A 25350-nucleotide genomic window follows, 5' to 3' on the forward strand; every position below is an offset into this window, starting at 1 on the left:
GGTAGTTATATCGGTCAAGATTTGGGGGGCTGTTGGGTATTCAAGTGAAAAAGTAATATAGCAATAGAGTTAAGCTGTTTTGAAACTGTGAACATATGATCTAATATGAACAGGAAATAAAGATAAGAGGTGTTCACAGCCCAGCTGGTAGAATTCCTAAGAGCTGAATATTCTGACATATTTTCCTCTCATTCTCTTTTTAACTGATTCCAATAAGACTTTGTCTCAAACACACCATAGAAATGGTACCTGTGAAGAGTATTCATAATTTCCATCATGCCACATACCAATGAAGAATTCTCAGTCTTCCTCTTCCTTGACCCTCAGTAGCAAGATCAAAAGAGACAGGAGATCACTCCCTTTCTTGAAACATTTTCTTTACTTGGGTTCCTGACAACCATTTATCTTCAGATTTACTCCTACCTTCCCAGCCACTCCTTAGTCTTGCTCTCCTGTTCTATCTCCTCTTTCTGAATCATAATTTTGGAAGCACCTAGCACTGAATCATTGAGCCTTTTTCCTTATTCCCTAAGTGATCTCATCCAACTTCAAGGCTTTAAATATCATCTATTTTCTGATAGCTTCAACATCAATCTCTTCTGTTCCTACTCTCCCACCACTTAACATCTCCATTTGGATGTCCAAAGAACAGCTCACAGTTTAATTATGTAAAACAAATTTTTCATTCTTACCACCAACCCCATTCTTCCTTCAGTTGTTTCCACTTAATAAATGCCATGCCAATTACCAAGTTATTCTGACTAAAAACTTAGCAGTTACCTTTGATTCCTCTCCTTCTCTCACTTCTTATGTCCAAGCCGTCATCATATAATATTGAAATGGGAGAGTTCCCTTATCCCCCTCACATGGTGTGCAACAGAGGTGTGGCTGCCCGCTGCTCAAACCCCTAGGGCAAGCATGCCGATGGGTGGGTGCAGAGGTCATGGGGACAGGTTTTAGGTGTCTAGGGCCGAGTGTTTACAACTCGCGAAGCCCAAGTGGGCATGTGTTACAGTATGCTCTTTCAGCTTTGCTGTCTGCAGACGGCTCGTGTTAGCTCAATTGGACTCTTCCTATTACAAGGGCAGAGGGCATTCTGTATCCCAAGTTCTTGTCCAGTGTACTGGAAAAATCAGATCACACATGGGCTTGGAGGATGAGTGCAAGGTTTTATTGAGCGGTGGAGGTGGCTCCCAGTGAGATGGATGGGGAACAAGGAGGGAGATGAAGTGGGAAAGTTGTCTTGTTCTGGAGTCTGGCCACCCAGCGGCTGGACTCTCCTCCACCCATTCCTGGTCAAACTCACCTTGGCATTCACGTCATTCCATCATCGATGTTCTGCCAGTGTCTGCTGGTGTGTTCCTCTCAACATCCATCTGCTTGTGTCTGTGCCTGCTAGGTCTCAGGTTTTTATGGGCACAAGATGTGGGGTGTGGCAGGCCAGAGTGGTCTTGGAAAAATGCACCATTTAGGTGTGAAAACAGGAGTGCCCATCCTCACTTAGGTCTGTGGCCACAGGCCCAAGGGTGGAGCCCTCACCATGGATCCCACCCTTCTCTACCCAGCACTTCCCTGCCCCCCTCGCATATTAATATGGTCTTGCCAATAACCTGGATCTGTATGCAGAATTCTACTTCTCACCACCTCCACTATTAATATCCTAGTATGAGTCATAATCTTTCTCTCCCTAGTATTGCCCAAAAAACCTCTTAAGTGATTGCTCTCTTTCACTTTTGTCCCCCTTACAGTCATTTCTCTACATAGCTGCTTGTGATTTTTTTTTTTTTTTTTTTTTTTTTTTTTTTTTTTTTTTTTTTTAAGAGACGGTGTCTTGCTCTGTCACCCAGGCTGGAGTGCAGTGTCACAATCTCAGCTCACTGCAACCTCTGCCTCCTGGGTTCAAGCAATTCTCCTGCCTTAGCCTCCCAGGTGGCTGGGCCTATAGGTGCATGCTGCCACACCCAGCTAATTTTTTGTATTTTAGTAGAGACAGGGTTTCACCATGTTGCCCAGGCTGGTCTGGAATTCCTGAGCTCAGGCAATCCACTCACCTCAGCTTCCCAAAGTGCTAGGATTACAGGCATGAGCCACCGTGCCTGGCTGCTGTGATCTTTTAGACACAGAAATTTGATTACATACATTTCCTGCTCAGAGTATTCCAAAGGCTTCTGATGTGCTTATTTAAAAATCCAAATTTCATGGATTTAAAGATCTACTAAAATTTTATCATTAAACACCTATTGACTTTGTCTTCCACTACTACTCTTCCTTCATTCACCCCATGTTTACCATACCAAACAAACTGTTATTTCTCTAACTTTCTCTACTTTTAAGTCTTTATACTTGTTGTTTCCACTACCCACTACCTGGTATGTTCTGTTCTCAGTTATTAATATAATTTCTTTAATCCCTTATTCAGATCTTAAATGAAATGTCAATGAATTTCCCCGTTTCACTCAAAATGATAGATTGAATAATTGGTCACAACTCTTCACTCTTCTGCATTAGTTTTATATAAATCCAACCTTTCATGGCCTTATGCACATGTAGGTGGCATGTTATTTCTCTGACCCTTGATTTGGGGCCAAGCCCTGTCTGTGACTTGCTTTAACCAATCGGGTATTAGCAGACCTGACAAAACCGAGGCTCAAAATGTGATTACCCAATTTGTCTTTCCCTCTTACTCTGATCTTTTGCCATGAAAAGAACATGCATGAGTGGCTACTGACTTAAATGGGTTGAAGAAACAGGTGGAAAGGAACTGAACTCAACCTGTAGCATGGAGCCAAGTCAAGGGAAGCCCAGCCTAAATCAAACTTTAGCCAGCCTGCAGATAGGTGTGTTGTACTGAAATTTTGAAGTTACTTTATTCTTCAGCAATATTGTATCAAGAGCTAATTATTACACTCTTTTTAAAAGAGCCATATATATTCCATCACTTTTTATTATTTTTCAGCTAAATTTTTGATATCATTCATTCCTACCCAACATTAAAATATGCTTCTTTAGTTTTTCTCCCTCTCTAAAATATTAGTGTCTCTGAGAAAATGTCCTGTATGTCTTATTTAGCACGTTATTCCCGGTGCCTAGAACCTGGTTCAGTACAGAGGAGGCATTCAATAGATAGTTGTGATTGTATGAATAAGAAGGAAGAGGAAGCCAGATACTAAACGTCATGATAAAGTGGGAAAAAATCTGCTGGAATTAAACAAATGAATGAAATGGAATGTTACATGGCTGAAGTCAGCAAGTTCAATTTTGGATTTGATATTTCAGAGGTGAAACACTTCTAGGTCCATAGATCATATGACAGAAAAAACAGTGTGAGCGAAGCCTGTGCTGCCTAAACAGATAAATCTCTCTCCCCTCCCTGCACCCCTGACATCCATCAAAATGTCAAACAATCATATTCTGCATTTCTTAGGTCCCTTTTACAGAGAATTGGATATAATAACTTTGCAATGTGAATAGGCAGGGAAAAAATGTCAAATTATTAAAGTCACCACAAGTAGAAAGCAACATAACAGATGAGTAAGGACATTCTTTTATGAGAGAAAGGGGGCACTTGAAACTAAGTGTAGTACTAAAATTATTTGAATTCATCTATTAATATTTAACAAGTAATTTGAGTTGAGAAAGACTTCCTCTTCCTACGCAGTAACTTTTTAAAAAGATAGTACCCTCAGAACATCTGTTTGCATAATGGTCTTCCAGTGTTCTTGAACTAAAATGTCAATTGGCAAGTAACATTTAACATTTTTAAATGCCTGTAAACTTGGGATTTGTTAATTATTTCTCCATTTTTCTGTGATGTCACTATTTTCTTCTTAGAATGCTTCGTTTCCTGAAGGCTTTCTAATTAATGGTCGGGCAATGAATACATGCTTAGCATTGGAGTGATGCAAAGTCTATTAATCCCGACAGTAACTCCCTAACATTTTTATGCCAGTGCTACTGAAAGAAGATTGCATACATTGGAAGCTGATAAGAGTGTTTATTCCAAGATTCAGCACTCAGGAATCTGATTGTGCTGGGTTTCAATATATTTCTTTCAATATATTGTGATGGGAGAAAAATGATGTCTTTTATTTTGTTGATGTAACACAAGTATTCCAAATATGTTTAGAATTTTGTCTCAAACAACTATGAGAAATAAGTAGTTTATGTAATGTATAATCTAAGGTAGTTGGTTGCAAGCAATTGAAACTAAACTGGGCTAGGTTGGTCAGAAAAGAAATGTACTTTATTTAGGCTTGCTTACTGTGGGTAGAAAATTAGCTAAAGGATCAAGCTCTTCAAAAGGGCAGGAACCAGAGTAGCTCTAATGGTACAGGGCTCAGGAAATTACAAATTCTGGCTGTGGTTAGAATGAATGAGCTCTCACCCTTTTTTCATGTTTCTGTCTCTCTCATCAAGAGTTGAAGTAACAGAACAGAAGTGCCAACTGTTCAAGTTTTGGTCGGATATCAACCATGCTGGGAGAAAACAAGGCACAGACTACACGTAATAAAATAGAGAAAAGTCCCCAAAATGCAGTGGGTGTGCTGCTACTGAAAGAAGAAATGAATGACCAAAAGCAATGAATATCTATCATTCTCATGAAACTCGCAGTCCTGATTAAGGAATAAATATCCATAACAATCATTCTTTAAGGGATGCAGTTTGTCAGGTTTTACTTACTATTTGGTCATCAGAATCTTGATTTTCTTTTTAAAGTGGGTAAAAGCAGTTTAACTCTCAGATACAACGAGGCATAAAATATTTTCTTGAGGTTTTTATGAAGATAAAAAATTTCTTAATAAAGAGTGAAAGAAAACTCTAGCTTTATACGATTTACTTTTTGATATGGTTTGGCTGTTTTCTCACCCAAATCTCATTTTGAATTGTAAATCCTCATAATCTCCATGTGTTGTGGGAGGGGCCTGGTGGAAGGTAATTGAACTGTGGGGCGGTTACCCCCATGCTGCTGTTCTTGTTACAGTGAGTGAGTTCTCAGGACATCCAATGATTTTATAAGGGGCTTTTCCCTTTGGCTCAGCTCTCATAATTCTTGCTGCTGCCATGTGAAGGAGGATGTGTTTGTTTCTCCTTCTGCCATAACTGTAAGTTTCCTGAGGCCTCCCAAGCCTTCAGAACTGAGTCAATTAAACCTCTTTCCTTATAAATTACCCAGTCTTGAGTATGTCTTTATTAGCAATGTGAGAACAGACTAATACACTTTTATTATAAGCAAAGGAAATTATGGAGTTCTGTGTGTACATTGAGTGCATTACACGCATATATGTAAATATGATTCTATATATAAATTTTTATAAAATTATTCATCTATAAGTTGATATAAATCCTATAAATCACTATAAATCTTCTTTAATGGAGCTCTGATATACACTTAAATTCTTCTTCAGAGATAACAGGATAATATTAATAGTTCTTAAACAGACAGATCAGAGTTTTCTCTTCTGATTCAATGTGGGCTTTTTGTCTCTTTTCTCTACCTTGGTCCAATGCTTTTGCTTAGCGAATCCCCAGCATTGACCCCACCCCAACCCCACTTCTGCTTTGCAATAGGATATAATTGTACTCTGAGCCCAGTTGCTAAGTTCACAGTCTTTTACTCAGTCTATTTTAAATACTGGGTCTTTATGAGTAGAATTGCAAGAAAAGCTTTTCTTTTTTTCTGTTCTCTCATAAATTGCTAGGCATTTGTTTTATTTCCCATCAGGAATGAAACTGTGATGCCACAGCTCTGTCTTTCTCTCTAGCCTGAGCAACCAATGGTCAATAATTCATCTTGGGTAGTATGAATAGAGCATTTCAAACTCTTTTTTTAGTAGAATATTCACTTCCGCTTGAGTTGCAGGTTTAAAAGTAAATGCATTGTTTGGCAATGGTATAGTACTTCTGATAAATAATTTCATTAATAGTACTTGCCAGTAATGCTGGTTAATTAATTTCAACCAATATTAATTATATCACTGATGATAGTACCTGATCATAGTACTCACCAGTAATATTAGCTAATTAATCCTTTCCCAATTTTGAATGTCCTATAAACAGTCTATTATCAAAAACTATTTAATGAACTAAAATATAAAGATATGTTGGGCATTTCTCAGATTCTTTCCAACTTTGTCCTTCAACATTCCTTTTGACAGTTAATAAGCCTGTCAAAATCAACTACATAGCAATTAAATTCAAGACATTCAGTTTGTAAGTACATGATAAAACATTTTATTGTATCATTTTTTTCTCAGACACAAGAAGGAAGGTAAGGTATAAGACATACTTAGGCATTAGAAATCTAAATCAATTTAATTTACTAAGTATAAGTTTATTTTATCATATGGGGTTGGAAAAAATAAAGAAACAGTTTTTCCTTTTATACTCACACCACTTTCAATATTCTCACACTGGTCCCCAAAACATGGGATGATTTTACCCATACCAAGTGTATTAGTCCATTTTCATACTGCGATGAAGAAATACCCAAGACTGGGTAATTTATACATAAAAAGAAGTTTAATAGACTCACACAGTTCCACATGGCTGGGGAGGCCTCACAATCATGGTGAAGGTGAAGGAGGAGCAAAGGCACATCGTACATGTCAGCAGGTGAGAGCATGTGCAGGGGAACTGCCCTTTATAAAACCATCACATCTTGTGAGACTTATTCACTATCATGAGAACAGCACAGAGAAAAACCCACCCCCATTATTCAATTTCCTCCCACTAGGTCCCTCCCATGACACGTGGGGATTATGGGAGCTACAATTCAAGATGAGATTTGGATGGCGACACAGCCAAACCATATCACCAAGCAGTTCTCCAATGCTCAGTGAACAAGAACTGGGTGTGCTACAATTTAACTCAATTCTGACACTATCTACCTAGAGATAACCTCAGATCCTACAGATTAAGAGCTCAATTTTACAAGACTGCCTCCCACTTCAGAAGTCAAGCACAAGTATTAAGTCCTCAGGTTACCACAACTTCTGTCCCATGTGGCTACAAGTCTGAGGTTCCCACAATCCCCTTCTCAGGTTCAAGAATTTGCAAGAGTGGTTCATAGAACCCAGAAAAACAGTTTAGTTACTATTGCTGATTTATTGCAAGGATATTGTAAAGGATACAAATAAACAGCCAGATACAGATATTTACATAAAGGCTACAGTTTGGAAGGGTACCAAGTATAGGAGTTTCTGCCTCATAGAGTTGAGTGCACCATCCTCCTGACAAATGCATGTCATCTTGTTCACCAACCTGGAAGCTATCCTAACTTTTTCCTTTTTGGTTTTTATGGAGGTTTCATTATATAGGCTTGACTGATTAAATCGTTAGCCATTGGTGATTTGCTCGACCTTCAGCTTTTCTTCCCTCACAAGAGCCAGGGATCCCACTCAAAATTCCAAGCCTTTTTTTTTTTTTTTTTTTTCTGAGACAGAGTCTTGCTCTGTCTCCAGGATGGAGTGCAGTGGTGCAATCTCGGCTCACTGCAACATCTGCCTCCCAGGTTCAAGCGATTTTCCTGCCTCAGCCTCCTGAATAGTTGGGATTACAGGCACGCGCCACCACACCCAGCTGATTTTTGTATTTTTAGTAGAGACAGGGTTTCACCATGTTGGCCAGGATGGTCTCAGTCTCTAGACCTCGTGATCTGCCCACCTCAGCCTCCCAAAGTACTGGGATTACAGGTGTAAGCCACCACGCCCGGCCAGTTCTAAGCCTTTAATCACATAGTTAGTTCCCCTGGAAACCAGCCCCTATCCTTAGGGGCTTTCCAAAAGTCATCTCATTACATAAACTCAAGTGTGGCTGAAAAGAGTTTGTTCAGATTAACAAAAGAACCTCCTTTCACCTTTATGGATCTTATCCTTTAGGAAATTTCAAGGATTTTGGAAGATCTGTGCCAAGAATGGGAATGAAGACCAAATATATATTTCTTATTCTAAATCACAATATCATAGATATAAAATCTCAAAGTTTCATGTACATATTGTAACTGGCTGGATCAGCTGTAGTGTGATTTGCCATATGTTTTAACCTACTTTTTAAGGAATCTGATACTGACAAAAAAATCACTTAAATTTTAGCACTTGGTTTAACTTATTCTTTTACTTTGCAAATATTAGGGTTTCTATTCAGTAAGCTCTTAGAGCCTACCGGGAAATTGTAGCATATGACAGCATTTGAAACTTACTGGTGTCAAATGAAAATTATAGGAGGTTATTGTTTTGGGCTGTTTCTGTACTAGGCCCAACAGAACAAGCTAAAAATCAATATGAAGTCTCCCATGTTAAAGTTTCAGGTGACCAAACCCAATCTAAATTGTTATCTGATCTTCTGAGAAAGATACTAACATCCAGTTTCCCAAACCATCCAGTTTCAATCTTCTTTTTTTTTTTTTTTTTGAGATGGAGTCTAGCTCTGTCACCCAGGCTGGAGTACAGTTGTGCGATCTTGGCTCACCGCAACCTCTGCCTCCTGGGTTCAAGCAGTTCTCTTGTCTCAGCCTCCCAAGTAGCTGGGATTACAGGTGACCACTGCCCAGCTAAATCTTGTATTTTTAGTAGAGACGGGGCTTCTCCATGTTGGCCATGGTGGTCTCCAACTCCTGACCACAAGTGATCTACATGCCTTGGCTTCCCAAAGTGCTGGGATTACAGGCATAAGCCACCGCCCCAGCCTCAATCTTTAATCAGCATGATAATGAGATTTCCCCTGCTTTAATTCTTACACAAAGAGGTAGCCTGAAGTAACCTGATGTTCACTATTTAGTCACTTTCCTATTAATATATCTCCCTGTCCCCACCTTATAAGAAAAATAACTTTAAAGAACTAATAACTCTTAGTTACAAATAATAAAATAATACAAAGCCAACTGTTTCTGCTCAGTAGTTCATTGGAACACTTACTCTGTTTTATAGAATGAAGTGTTACCTAATTATAGATTTGAAAATAAAGCTAATTGAGGTCTTTAAACTAAATTTGTAAAATGGAAACCCATGCCAAATTTTGCATATGTTCAGCATGGTGTGGCTTGTAAGAAAATATCCAACATAATAATGATCTAAAATAGATATAAATTAATGCTAGGATTAGATGATATAACACAAAGAATTCTGATACACATATTTCCAATTTTTATCAAAACAAAACCTTCCTAAAACAAAAGAAAACTATAGTGGAAGTAGTTAAAAGCAAAGCATCTTTTGTTGATGATTTTTCACATACATTGATGTTTATTGCAGCATTAATATTACAGGAAAGAAGACTGGATCCAGACCCAAGAGAGGGTTCTTGTATCTCAGGCAAGAAAGAATTCTGGGCAAGTTCACAGAGTAAAATGAAAGCACATTTATTAAGAAAGTAAAGCAATAAAACAAAAACAATGGCTACTCCACAGACACAGCAGCTCCGAGGCTGCTGGATGGCTACTTTCAAGGTTATTTCTTGATTATATCCTAAATATGAGGTGGATTATTCATGAGTTTTCCAGGAAAGGGGCGGGGATCTCCTGGAACTGAGAGTTCTTCCTTTTAGACCATATAGGGTAACTGCTGGACATTGCCGTGGCACCTATAAACAGTCATGGTGCTGGTGGTAGTGTCTTTCAGCATGCTAATGCATTATAATTATCATATACTGAGCAGTGAGGACCACTAGCAGTCACTTTTCTTGCCATCTTGGTTTTGGCCAGCTTCTTTACTGCATCCTGTTTTATCAACAGGGTCTCCATGTCCTGTATCTTGTGATACCAGTTCCTCTGGCCTCCTGTTTTATCCTGTGACTAAGAATGCCTAAACTCTTGCGAATGCAGCTCAGTAGATCTCAGCCTTATTTTACCTGGCCTCTATTCAAGATGGAATCATTCTGGTTCCAACACCTCTGACATTAACACTCAAGATTAGATAAATTCCAGTATCACTGGCATTTGTAGAACATAATCTTTAAAATATCTACTGTTTAGAAATAATACTAATAATATAAGAATAAAAGAAGGCCGGGCACGGTGGCTCAAGCCTGTAATCCCAGCACTTTAGGAGGCCAAGGCAGGTGGATCACTTGAGACCAGGAATTCAAAACCAGCCTGGCCAACATGGTGAAACCTCATCTCTACTAAAAATTAAAATATATATATTAGCCAGACATGGTAGTGCACACCTCTAATCACAGCTCCTTGGGTGGCTGAGACATGAGAATTGCTTGAACCCGGAAATGGAGGTTGCTGTGAGCCAAGATTGTGCCGCTGCACTCCAGCCTGGGTGACAGTACAAGGCTCCGTCTCAAAAAAGAATATTCACAAATATATTGTGTCAAATCATGATTAAAATTATTTCTACAATGCGAATATTTTTCAAATGGATATACACATTCACATAGAAACAAAAGCTGATGGAAAATACATTACTGATTTAAAATATGTATCTCTCTATGAAAAGGATATAGATGACTTTCGTTTAATTTCTACTATTTTGTTAGTTTTCTATAATGATCATATGTTGCTGATATGAAAAGAAAACTACAGAGAATATTATAAAGCAAAGAAGTCACGTCAATTTTGATTCCTAAGTGTTTTACCTATATATTGAGGTTTACACAGAGTTCAATAAAATGTATTAAAGTTACATTTTAAATAAACTTAGTCTTTAAAAGACACACTTTTTACATCAAATTAGACTTTCCTTATGACACAAAGCAGTTCATTACACCTGTAAATAATATCAACGTTAGCACTTACAATTCTTTCCCCTTCCTCCCCAAAACCTCGGTGAGAATACTATTCAGTATCTGTATAAAGGATATAATTTATTTAAAAGAAATGTATCTCTTACTTTCCCTACTGAGAACTAGTCAACAGACAAACCCCCAGGGTGTTATTAAACAGATTATTTAGTTTTTTTATTTAAAAAGTTTAAAACAGAATGTAGAATTTCTCAAGATTGTTGGCAAGAGGAAATTATTTTAAAATTCTTTTCATAGTTCTTTGAAATAAACATTTCTTCTCCAAAATATAATTGTTTCCATCTAGGATTATTTCAGTTCAAGCAATAAGAATATCACATAGCTCAAAAAAGAGTTATTTATCTCAAGGATTCCAAGCCACTTTCTGAGAATCTAGAGCAGAAATCAGAGGCCAGTGTTGGGAAATGGAAGTGTAGAACCCACAGCCTATTTGCGTCCTCAAAGCCTTTACTCACAGGCTCTCTCTGTGCATCTACCTCTTGTTTCTTTCTGCTTCAGCTGATTTATGGTGTCTGTTTGTCTAAGTACAATGGCCTCAAATGGCCTGACACGTTTGTAGATTTTAAATTCTCCTGTATACTGAGTCCCAATCCTAAGTTCTTGTGCTAAGAAACTGATTTTCATAGCATGATTAAGGCTATCCCAGAGACATATCCCTGTGTGAAAGTAGTTTTTCAATGAAATGGGTAGTGCTTGCAGACATGCAGAATACTTCTGTAAGCATGACCATATGCTATAAAATGATGACCAGTGGGTAAAAGCAGGTACGATAAATGTATAATGTGTACATGTGTGTGTGCATGTGTGTGTGTATAATAGTTCATATAATTTACTCTTGGCAAGAATAAGGCCAACTCATCTATAATACTTATATGTCTTATATACAAACAAAAACACCAAAAATAGAAACCCCAAAAATTCATAATTAAAGAAAATAAAACTGATTTTCTAAATTTTCACTCTAAAATTGTACTTGTAAAAATTTTAGAGTTAGGAAACAAGGGGGATTAAAGTACAGCTCTGGAGTTAAACTGCCTGAGTTTGAATCCTGACCATTTATTAGATACAAGCTTTCCATACATCACCCAATTTCTCTGCCCTTCAATTTCTCCATCTGCTAAATGAGAATAATAATAGGCTTAGGGTTGTCCTGAGGATTAAAGAAGTTGCTATATGAAATGCTTAGACTTAGCATCTGCCACATAGAAATGTAATGTATTTTAATTATTAAAATTTGTTGTGTGCTTTGTTTTTAGATGACCAAGCCCTCAAGTTTCTTTACACGTGGACTATTAAAATTGTTTGTGAACATAAATTTGATTATATGAAGTTGTTTAATAATATAAACTTTGTAATTAACTGCTATCTGATATAAATATTAATTATAAAGAAAATATATATGCAGCACAAATATCACTAAATTAAATGCCTTACTTTTCATAATTTCTGACTATAAAATATATACTAATTTTAGATAATTTGGAAAATAATATATAATTAAGTAGCAGAGCAGATCACTGATAATCTCATCCCTCAGAGGAAATTACTGTTAAATTTTCTATTTAGTCTTTAAATCTATCCATATTTATAAATTAGTTGAAATCATTTATACAAATAATTTTGCTTTTTCACTTGCCTCTTGCTTTTACATTTAATGCTAAATAAAGATTTAATAACATAAAACAATGATTGACATAATCACTTTAAAATCATATTTTTATGGCTTGGTAAATAGTCCAAATTATGAACCATTTAAAACCAAGACACTTTCTAGGCTGTCATGGCTGGTTTGAAGTCACAGAAGTAATAAAAATATTTTTATTACTCACGAGACTGAGGCAGTAGGATAGCTTGAGCCCAGAAGTTCGAGTCTAGCCTGAGCAACATATTGAGATCCTGTCTCTAGAAAAGTAATAATAATTGAACTAAACTTATTTAAGAATTGTTATCCCAGATTTCCAGGCTAGAAATCTTGGAAATGGATTGCAAACAAAATCATCTTTAAAAAAACAATAAAAAGAAAATATTTATACACCTATAACAGTTATTTAACACCTAAGCCATAAAGTCTAAAAAGGCACTTTAGCTACAAGACTTAGTCTGTTCTCATTCTCAGAGGTTCTACAAGCACTTACACAGACAATATTTCTCTATAGCCTACCCACTTCCTGACCTGCTCAGTCAACATATATACGTCATCATATATATACATATATGTATTTCTAAATCACAACACTAATTACCTCTTTTAAATATTATCTCTTGCAGAAATATGAATTTTATGCATACTCAATCATCCTATGATATTCCTGTGTGAGGGAAAAAATTGATTAGAAGAGTAGAAATTTTCATATTAATGATTTCACTGATATAATTTATATATATATATAAAATCTATATATGTTGTATTAGTTTCTCTTTGTTTCTATAACAAATTAAGTTCTCACTTAACAGCATCCATAGATTCTTGGAAGGTGCTTCCTTAAGGAACACAAGTGTAACAAAACGAATTTCACCATAGGCTAATTGATATTATAAATAAGAGTTGAGTTCTTGCAGCATATTTCTGGTCACAAAAACATCACCAAACTTCTAAATAAAGACCAAAACACTTCTCATATTAAACATTGAAATAAATGTGAAGTATACATACATATAAGAAAAATTAGTAGAAACAAATAAGATAATTATTTACTCAATTATTTCAGAACAGCTCAGGGGCCAAGGCAGAAACCAGCCCTGGTCAGGACACCATTCATCATAGGGTCAGGATATACTCATGAACACACCCACACTCACTCAGGCTGGGACCACATAGACACAAAGATTCACTGAATGTGCACATCTTTGTGATATGAGAGGAAACTGGAATACCTGGAGGAAATTTCCTCAGACATGGGGAGAATATGCCAACTCCACACAGACAGTGGCTCTGGCCAGGAATTGACTTTTTCCTCATCAACATTATATTATATATATATTTTTTTCCTCATCAACGTTATAATACAACAACATCGAATGAAACAATGTTTGCTATGCAAAGGACCAGCTGTCTACAGGTCTTTTGAAACTTACTACAAGCTTGATGGCTTAAAACAACACAAACTTGTTATCTTAAGGTTCTAGAGGACAGAATTCCAAAATCAGTTTTATAAGGCTAAAGTCAAGATGTTAGTAGAGTTTGTTCCTTCTGGAGGGTCTGAGGGGAAAATTGTTTCCTTGACTTTTTTCAGCTTCTAGTGGCTATCCATGTTTCTTGACTTGTGGCCTTTCCTCCATCTTCAGAGGACATTGTTCTAACTACTGTTTCTGTCATCATATATAGCCTTCATCTCTAACTCTCACTCCTCTTGCATCTTTCTTATAATGACCTCTTTTGTTATGTTGGTCAACCTACCTAATACAGAATAATCTTCCCTCTCAAGATCCTTCATTTAATCACATCTATAATATCCCTTTTTCCATAAAGGTAATTTTCACAGACTTGAGGATTCAAGTGTAGGCATATTTGAGGGCTGTTTTTTCACCTGCTGTATTAGTCCATTTTCATGCTGTTGATAAAGACATACCAAAGACTGGGCAATTTACAAAAGAAAGAGGTTTATTGGACTTACAGTTCCATGTGGCTTTGGAGGCCTCACAATCATGGCAGAAGGTGAAAGGCACATCTCACATGGCAGCAGACAAGAGAAGAGAATGAGAGCCAAGCGGAACAGGTTTTCCCTTATCAAACCATCAGATCTCATGAGACTTATTCACTACCATGAGAACAGTGTGGGAGAAACCACTCCCATGATTCAATTATCTCCCACTGGGTCCCTCCCACAACATATGGGAATTATGGGAGTACAATTCAAGATGAAATTTGGGTGGGGACACAGAGCCAAACCATATCATTTCCACCCCGACCCCTCCCAAATCTCATGTCCTCACATTTCAGAACCAATCATGCCTTCCCAATAGTTCCCTAAAGTCTTAACTCATTTCAGCATTAACTCAAAAGTCCACAGTCCAAAGTCTCATCTGAGACAAGGCAAGTCTGTTCTGCCTATGAGCCTGTAAAATCAAAAGCAAGTTTAATTACTTCCTAGATACAATGGGGGTACAGGTATTGGGTACATACAGCCATTCCAAATAGGGGAAATTGGCTGATACAAAGGGGCTACAAGCCCCATGCAAGTCCAAAATCCAGCAGGGCAGTCAAATCTTAAAGCTCCAAAAGGATCTCTTTTGACTCCATGTCTCGGATTCAGGTCACGATGATGCAAAAGGTGGGCTCCCACAGCCTTGGGCAGCTCCACCCCTGTGGCTTTGCAGGGTATAGCCCCCCTCCTGGCTGCTTTCATGGGCTTCTGTTGAATATCTGTGGGTTTTCCAGGCACACAGTGCAAGCTGTCAGTTGATCTACCATTATGGGGTCTGGAGGACAGTGGCCCTCTTCTCACAGCTCCACTAGGCAGTGTCCCAGTAGGGATTTTGTGTTGGGGTTCCAACCCTACATTTCCCTTCCACACTCCCCTATCAGAATTCTCCATGGGAGTCCCACCCCTGCTGCAAACTTCTTCCTGGACATCCAGGCATTTCCATTCATCCTCTGAAATCTAGGTGGAGGTTTCCAAACCTCGGTTCTTGATTTCTGTGAACCTGCAAGCTCAACACCATGTGGAAGCTGCCAAGGCTTGGGGCTTCCACCCTCAGAAGCAACAGCCCTTATAGTCATGGCTAGAGTGGCTGGGACACGGAGCACCAAGTCCCTAGACTGCATACAGTAGAGGTACCCTGGAATGGCCCACAAAACCATTTTTTACTCCTAAAACTCCAGGCCTGTGATGGGAGGGACTGCCACAAAGGTCTCTGACATGCCCTGAAGACATTTTCCTCATTGTCTTGGTGATTAACATTTGGGTCTTCATTACTTATGCAGATTTCTGCAGCTGGCTTGAATTTCTCCTCAGAAAATGGGATTTTCTTTTCTATCACATCGTTAGGCTGCAAATTTTCCAAACTTGTATGCTCCATTTCCATTTTAAAACTCCATGCCTTTAACAGCACCCAAGTCATCTCTTAAATGCTTTGCTGCTTAGAATTTTTTTTTTTTTTTTGCTAGATACCCTATATCATCTCTCTCAAGTTCAAAGTTCCACAAATCTCTAGGGTGGGACAAAATGCTTCCAGTCTCTTTGCTAAAACACAACAAGAGTCACTTTTGCTCCAGTTCCCAAGTTCCTCTTCTGCATCTGAGACGAACTCAGCCTGGACCTTATTGTTCATATCACTATCAGCATTTTGGTCAAAGCCATTCAACAAGTTTCTAGGAAGTTCAAAACTTTCCCACATTTTCCTGTCTTCTTCTGAGCCCTTCAAACTTTTCCATCCTCTGCCTGTTACCCAGTTCCAAAGTCACTTTCACATTTTTGGGTATCTTTTCAGCAGCACCCCACTCTACTAGTACCAATTTACAGTATTAGTCTGTTTTCATGCTGTTGATAAAGACATACCAAAGACTAGGCAATTTACAAAAGAAAGAGGTTTATTGGACTTATAGTTCCACATGGCTGGGGAGGCCTCACAATCATGGCAGAAGGTGAAAGTCACATCTTACATGGTGGCCGACAAGAGAAGAGAACGTGAGCCAAGTGAAACGGGTCTTTCCTTATCAAACCATCAGACCTCATGAGACGAATTCACTACCACAAGAACAGTATGGGAGAAACCACCCCCATGATTCAATTATCTTTCACTGAGTCTCTTCCACAATATGTGGGAATTATGGGAGTACAGTTCAAGATGAGATTTGGTTGGGGACACAGAGCCAAACCATATCACCTATATGTTTAGTGACTCATGGCCTTAGCTAAACTGTATGGTATATTTATGACCTCTTTCTATAATTATCATATTTGATTCCTATCTTGGTATTATCTATACCTTCACCTCAATTATTGTATTTGTTCTACCAAATGCAAATTTTTAATTCATACACCACAACCAAAAACAAGTCCCACAAAACATGATCAAATGCAACAATGCCATACATATTTTCGCATTTTGGAACACTTGAAAATAGCAAACTATTTTTGTCTAAGTATTCAACTATTTTATATTGTAAAATACTAAAACTTTTAAACTAGCTTAATCTGTTTCTATTATACAATCTCATATTTTTTCAATTTTATTATTTTTAAGTGGCTTATGAATGTTTATCTTTTTTGCATATGTATGTAATAATCCCCATATCCTTATTTAATAAAGCTGTAGTTTTAAACAAAAATTATAATAAATTCAAGTACACCAGTCTCAAAAGTCTATCCTGTGGGTATCTCTGTAACCCACAAGTTAAAAAAATAATTTATTAAGAGTTATCAGGACGATTCTCAAACACTTCAGTAGTTTTCTTCTATAAAAACTACTCCAAAAAGAAAAGAAAATGACAAAGTACATAATAGCCTGTATGTGACATATAAAGACTATGACATACTGACAAAGACAGAGCAATGCAAACAAGTGATTATCCCTTTTCTAACTTTTCTCTTCTTTCAAAAATATTGCAAGTGTCTCAAGAAGTGTGTAGGGAAGATTTGTGGAGCACAGGTGTTGCAATACTTGGGTAAATGAACAAACTTTCGGAATAGCATCAGACTTAGAATGTTCTTGAGAATGCTTTGGATTTGGGTCTTTAATTCTGCCAAATTCTTCAATGTCTGTGCATTTATTTAATACTTATGAAAGAAAAAAAATATGGCATTTTTCTGGCAATTAATATTTAAATACACCTCAGAGATATTTTCCCCACCAAAGACAGCCATTTGCTGACATTTCAATTCAGGTATTTGCAATTGCAGACAATTGGTATCTAAATGAGTTGTGACAACTGGAAGAAAACCTTCTGTTTTAAAAATTTTCTTTCACATGTCAAATCATTTCATTACTTAATTTCCAATGACAAATCTAATGGCATTTTTCATCGTGATAAAAGTAACACAATCCAGAAACTGGTTTTTAGACATGCAATGTATTTTGACATAAATCAAAAGACCTATTAAGTTTTTAAATCGCATTACATTGTGTGTATCTTGTTCATTGTTTCTCTGTTGCTAGATATCTATGATACATAAGGTCTATTCAAAATATCTGAAAACTCTCTGGATTTTCTAAGAAAACATGTCTGATGGTTATTTATTTTGTAGAGAAAAGTTTATTCACTTAGAATTCCCTGGAGATGGGTAGAGAGTGTGGACAGTTGAAAAGTCCCTCTGGCTACAAGGTTATCCCTACTGGGAATTAATTGCAGTGCACAAGCTTGAAGATAAATTCTAATATTATGTATAGCAAGGAAGTTTCCATACCAGGAATGGGGCTTTTATATGGTTATGAATATGATGAAGAGACAAGTCACAATAAAGAGAAAAAGCAAAGTTGGAAGTCAACTAGACGAGTGAATCAATACACTTTGTAAGTTACTCCATCTGTTACCTCATTTGCAAATATTCAGTTAAATCACTAAAATCACAATGTGTTTGAGACAGAGTTTCTGATGAAGTCAGTAAAAGGCAGGATCCAGGTCAGTCTATTTAATCTCAGGGACGGAGATACCTGGGGAGCTGAGGAAGTAAGATGAAATGGGTGAACTTAAAGTGAGCCCTCACATACTCTGTGCTGTTGGTGCCCGTGAAATGGCACATGGCCTAGGGATGTGTAGGGGCTAAATTCAGCAAGAAGCCATGTGCCCTGACTCAGCACTCCATCGGCCTGCTACAAGAAGAAACCATTCTACCTCTGGCTTACATTTGGTATAAGGATTCTTGAAAAAACTACCAGAATTAGGAATTAAAATAACCAATTTAGAACTATATCAAGAGTTCACCCGCCTCTTTGTTTAATGTATAGTCCTTAGAATACCACAAAGTTGTTGGAATTATTCTGAGAGTATTATAGAATTACAGCCTTTGGCGGATGAAATATTTTAGATTAAGTGATTCAGAGAAGTAAGAAAGTTTACTGTATGACTTCTGAAGTGAGTACATCAACTAGAAAATTTCAGGCTGGAGTTTGGATTTCAATCCATCCTTCACTGACATAAACTTCCTTAAGAAATTAGAGTCTTTTCTGGAAGGGGAAAATTAGTTCATTGTGGCAGATGATGATTTTGGACTGATAATGATCTCTGTCCCACCTCGCCTGATAAAACAGTGGTCCCTTGGGGCTGAAAAGCTCAAGTGTAGCTGGCTGCTGGGACAGTTTTTCAGAGCTAAAAACTCATAGGAATACTAGCAGGGAATTCAGTGCCAGAGATCTGAGAATGTAGGATTTAGAGTCATACTTGTAACAAACTCCTAAAATATTAAAGGGTAGCTCTCAGAAAAGGAGAAAAAAAATGATTATGGTGGTCAACAGACAACTCTGAATAGTCTAAAAGCCATTGAAGTGTTCATTTTAAATGACTAAATCATATGGTATATGAATTATATCTTAATACACTTTTTAAAAGTGAAGAAGCAATGGCCATTACTAGCAAGTTGCAGGATCTGGCAGTAATATGTGTAGAGTTAAAGCCTTGAACTATGCATTAAGTGACTTTCAAAGAAAATAAAATGTAATAACATTAAAAAATTAAGACCAATGAGAACAAAGTGCTGTAAGATAAAGACATAGGAAAAAAATTACCATAGAAACACATGAAATAATAATAACACTTATATAGTACTTATTTTATGCCAGACTATTCTAAATGCTTTATATGTAATAAATTATTTAATCCTCATAGCAATGCTGTGAATTAGATACCATCATTATTTCCTCTTTAATGATGTGAGAACTAAGGCTCAGAAGGGTTAAGATATTTGCTAAGAATATATAGAACATACAGATATTTGTTAAGAACGTACATATGGATGCTAAGCATATATATTTGCTTAGCAAGCAGAATAGCTAAGACTTGAGCTCTGAGATTCTAGGTCTAGAATCTTCCTTTAACCACTGTGTGTACTATATAAGGTAACACTAGGTGCTATATAGACAAAATGCAAAAGTTTATTAGCTTGAAATAATAGAAATTTATTTCTCACTCATATCAAATGTGGTATGAGTTTTCTTGTTTCAAGGCAGCTTTCCTTCTCATGCTCCTCCGATCCCGTGGCTCTGCAACCTTCAGCATTTAGATCAAGGTGGCTGTATTCATTTTCAAGCCAGAGAACAGAAGGAATAAGAAGTATGGCACATGAATGTTATTATGATCCAACTGTGGAAGGAACATCACTTTCATTCACATTCTGTTGGCACTGGGTCACATGACTACATTTAACCACAAGAAAGGCTGGAAAGTATGTACTATCTGTGTGCCCAGGAAAATAGGTAGTGATCAGGTGCTCAACCTACAGTGTCCGTCACTATGCTAAACTTTGACTTGTGACTGAATATCTATCTTGAAATATGCCTCTTCTCTGAGAAAATCTCTTTCCCTTGTCCCAAAATTAGGGTCAGGCAATGAGAGATTCTAGTAAGACCAACCATTCTGGTTTGCCCTCAGGACCTAGGATTTTACATTTTAAAACTGGGATAGTTTTGGGCAAATCAACTCCAAGAAAATTAGGCTAGTATTTACTTCTTCCCCCTTGGTATGACTAGATTCTTAGTGGAAGCAAAAAACATGGCAGAGTTTTGCCTGTTGGGTGGTGGAGAATGAATCTAGCTGGGTGTTTTGTGTAGGCATGGGAATGGAGTCAGAAGGTTTATTAATGGAGCCATTTGTGAAACATAAATCTCATTTGCTAAGGGCCAGGGAAATCTCAGTAAATACCTCCACCCAAAGGGATTCCATTCATGGGTTCCTTTTGTTTCTTTTTTGCCAAATATTTAAGTAATTTCAAAGCAGTTACAAATCATCTTATTTTCTCAATCCTAGCTTCTCAATTCCTTGTATCCACTTATTTTTATAATAAACTGTCAACAAAACAGGAATTAAATGTATACATAATAAAAGTGAAATGACAACAATAAATGAGAAGTGAAGTGAGACTTTAAACAGTTCATGTTCTTCCTCTTTGTTTTAGGATAATTTTTTAAGTCATCAGAAACAAAGTTAAATGATCAGTAAACCTTTAGAATTACAAAAAAAAAATTATTCTAACTAGCTTTGGGAAAATATAGAACCCATGTCCATCCTCATTGGCATGGTTCTTCTATGTGGCCTCAAAATGATGAAGTTTGATTTCTTAGGTTACTGACTAAACCTCTTGTCAGCAAGCCTCAGACAGTAAAGATTTATTGGGCATTTATATGTAATTTCTGTAATGTGTACATCGTTTTAAATTAAAACACACTCAGATGTTATTAAATATGTTATTTTACAATGTATTTTGATAAGATAAAATATTCAATAAGGTATAATTCCCCTTTCTAAAGGTTACCATGAAACACAGTGCCAACATTTCAAGATTTTGTAAACAGTATTTGAAACTATTATTTTGAGTACTTGAAAATGTGCATTTTGTCAAACTTGTTTTTAATCTTTTTATTAGTTTTTCCCTTATAAATGTGAATTATATTTTATCAAGTATTTATCTGTGACCTAAATGCACTGGGTTTTTCAGACACACATGTCTGCAAGATATAAGATATTCTGAAGTATTAATATATCAATAAATTATTTAAAAGATTTATGTAGGATTTTATTCTGAAAAACAAACGTATTTGCACAGTCCTTCCTAGAGCCATTAATCTTTCAGTCTTTGACCGGTCTGGAAAAAGAGAATTCCATTATATTGTAAGTTTGTAAGGTTCTGGGTATAAAACTTAATTTGCAGGTCCATCAGCGCTATTCACTCAGCTCCAGGAAGAGTCATACCCTAGTTAGAAAACTCAGTGGAAAAAAAAAATTCAAACCATTTCTGATTAACACTTAATCTGCCTTTAAACCACATAAAGGTAAACTTGAGAACTATAGAAGGTATGAACCTTCAAAGTAAACAAAGATTTACACTTAAGAATACACACACACACACGCACACACACATATATACATGTATTTTTCTTTTACAAAAATAAAAGCATTGGTGCGGTGTTTGGAAGTTGAGAGGAAAAATCACAGACATACCAAAAACCACCATATGCCCAAAGTCAGTAAATTTTAAAAATATTCATGATAAAAAATAGTTGGGAGTACTCAAATCTCTCAGGTTCTTTGATATACTATTTTGGAGGAAATATATATTTATATATATATTCTTGGTGCAAAATATAGATTTGAAATACATCTCTAACCATACCTGAAAATAAATAATAACAGAGATATCCAGAAACTCAGGAGAAAAATTACCCTTTTATAATTGATTAAGAGCATTTCTTTATGTTATAATGATATTTTTACAGTTCTGTTGTTCTTCCAAAATTATCAAGGTCAATAACAAACTGGAATCAACATTAATCATCAGAAGATCTTCAGAAATTTTGATTAACATCAGTAGAGTAAGTTCTTTTTAAAATGAAAGTACAGTTATGAGGCTCACTGTTTGCTAATAAGAAAAGGGGATTGCAACTTCATTTGTTCTACTTGCATTTTTCTTGATGGTAGACTTGAGATAACCACAACTGAGAATATGTTGCTTTCGAATTCAAATAGGCAGGTGAACCATATCTTCCTCATCTGATAGTCATTCTATTTCTTTATTGATGTCTCTTTTTAAATAGCAAGTCACATTAGTGTCTCTTTTCCCTCCACAAAAGATAGACTTTCATGTGTCAGAAACTTACTGATGATCTATAATCCTCAGAGAGCAGAGCCCTGGTAACTTAGGGGTTTTACACCTGCCTCTAATTTAATCACCTACTGTGACTGTTGCTCAACACCAAAATAACTCAAGTAGTCTTCATCTGCCAGGGGGAAAAAAAATTGAATTCTTAAAGAGGAAGCTTACCAGGAGAATTGCAACCACCCTGACACATCTCTAAGAAAAAAAAAGAACCTAAAAGCTATTTTTCAAGTGATTAACATTGATTAATTCACAACTAAAAAGATCATTTACATAATTTTAGAATATATAATTAACACCATGATTTCTCTGAACACTTCAGGCAGAAAGAGTTTAGTTTTTCGAGGTTTTCTCCCCCCGAATCAATTTACTATTTATACCTATACTTAAGGTAGCTAAATCAAGATGGTGGTGGTCTGAGAAATGCTGAAGAAGGTTGGAGAGTGTGGATATTAAATAAAGGGCTTTGGAGTCACAGATCTGAGTTTTAAATTTGGCCCCACACCTACTGTGTAACCTTGGATAAGTCATTTAATCTCTCCAAGACTTTCTTTTCTTATCTGTAAATTAGGGATCAAATTCCAACCTCAGAAAGTTTACTAATTATTAGATAACATAATATAGGTTACACATTTAGCCTAGGAGTACATTAGTAATTAGTTCTCCTATAATTATTGTCATAATGCTAATAATTTTTAATGTTTTTTATAATTGCCTTTAGATAGATTTCAAGGTCATGCTACATTTATAGAGCACTTAGTATTTTATTGAGTATCACAAATGGTAAACTGTAGAGGGAGTGAGGGGTGAGATGGGAACAGAAACTGGAGAGCTTGTCTTTCCAGAATGTCTCCTCACTTCTCAAAAGTATATGCCTAATCATAGTGGTAATAAAAATTCATACTTGATGAAGCCTTTTGTATACATATCTCTGTTTAAGTTAGCATATAACTAGGCTAGCCTTACTGAGAAGATTGGGTAAACAACAAAAAATCAACAAAAGGTACATGGAGCTGTCAAAGCAGAGAAGAGACAGTGTGGCAGGGAAGTTGCTACCTCAGTACAAACTCTATAAATATTATAATTAGCAATAGTAAATGGGTGCTAACAATAATAGGAGATAATATTTATTGACGGCCTATCTGAGGCAGACCGAGGTTTAGTGAGCCCTAAAACTCACATGATTTGTGCGGCTATTTGCAAGAAAAAAATAAAACACAAAAATATAAACACAATTTTAGAGCTTCGAAAGATGTCCATGCAGTTGAGGGTCCTGACACTTAAGTGTTGTTAGCTTTTTAGTAAATTCACTTCTGGTGCTTACTATATGTATAGTACTATTTCTACTAGTCAGTGAAGAAGATGCTGTAGCAAATGATACAAAGTAAGACAGACTCAGTCCAAATCCTGACTCTGTTCCACGCAGTATCTCAATTTGGGCAAGTTTCATTCTTTCTTTTATTTTCCTCTTTGAGCCTAATTTCCTTATTTCAAAGTGAGGATAATGATTTGTGGGTAACTATGCTGTGGTTAGGTTGAAAAAAAAATTATAAAGTGAGTGATAAGTAAATTTCATCATCGTGACTATTACTATTAATAGATTTTGTTTTGTTTTGTCTTTGAGATGGAATCTTGCTCTGTTGCCCAGGTTGGAGTTCAGTGGTGCAATCTTGGCTCACAGTTACCTCTGCCTCCAGGTTCAAGCAATTCTCCTGTCTCAGCCTCCCGAGTAGCTGAGATTACAGGCACCTGCCACCATGCCTGGCCAATCTTTGTATTTTGAGTGGGGACGGGGTTTCACCCTGGTTGGCCAGGCTGGTCTTGAACTTCTGATCTCAGGTGATCCACCTGCCTCGGCCTTCCAAAGTGCTGAGATTACAGGTGTGAGCCACCACATCTGGCCCTATTAATAGTTTTTAATCATCATTTTATTAACAAGTGAAACAAATTATGTAATTTGACCACTATCAGATATAGACAATGCGTAAAAGCAGATTCCATATCAAATTTGTTAGGTGGCAAAGTGCATGCTCCTAACTACTATATAACACTCTACTATCTTCAAACTCAGAGTAGAAGTGGATCTTGTGAAAATATCTAAAACTTTGAAGAGAAATAATAATGATATGGTTATTTTAGCGTTCTTTCTTGTTGATGTATAGTTTCCAAAAAGAACTAAACCCTAGAGAGTATAGTAGCAAATGCTAATTTACATACTCAATTCAAGAACCAAGGCCAATTCCACATACAAAAAATAGATGGCTATAGACATGCTTAGAGAAAATTCAAATACTGCACTACCACTGAGGAGGTCTTCTTGAATCTCTGAGTATTCATAAATTTCAGTGAGGTCCAGGGCACTTCTTCAACATTTTTTTTCCATTAAGGGAAATAGCTATAGTCCTAAATATGCTTGCTTAGAAAATTGGCATAAAATATTTAAAACTGTAAAAATATTAAAATTTTAAGATTTCTCCATCTTGAGATTGACGCAAAGAAAGTATGAGAATGTATCTGGCTGTGGTATAATAAAAACACCTTGCCCAGTTCAAATCCACTAAGGAATTTTACATTCTCAAACTTCAATATTGATTGTCAAATAGACCAAAAGTAAATACTCTATATGCTTGTGAGATTATATGACCTATTAGGAAAGAAAGAGTGAGATTTGTGAAAAATAGAGGCTTTCACAAAGTCTGGGATACTTATAAGTATCTGTTATAACAAACAGTCATAAACTCATCTTGAAATCTATAGGTTAAAATGATTTGAAGCTTTCCAATTTATGTGACTTGTTTCTGTATACAAATTAACCTTATTTCTGAAGTTTGATTAAATTTTTGTATACATACACTTCCAT

This window comes from Pongo pygmaeus, chromosome 5 (genome assembly GCF_028885625.2).
Source record: "Pongo pygmaeus isolate AG05252 chromosome 5, NHGRI_mPonPyg2-v2.0_pri, whole genome shotgun sequence".
Taxonomy (NCBI): domain Eukaryota; kingdom Metazoa; phylum Chordata; class Mammalia; order Primates; family Hominidae; genus Pongo; species Pongo pygmaeus.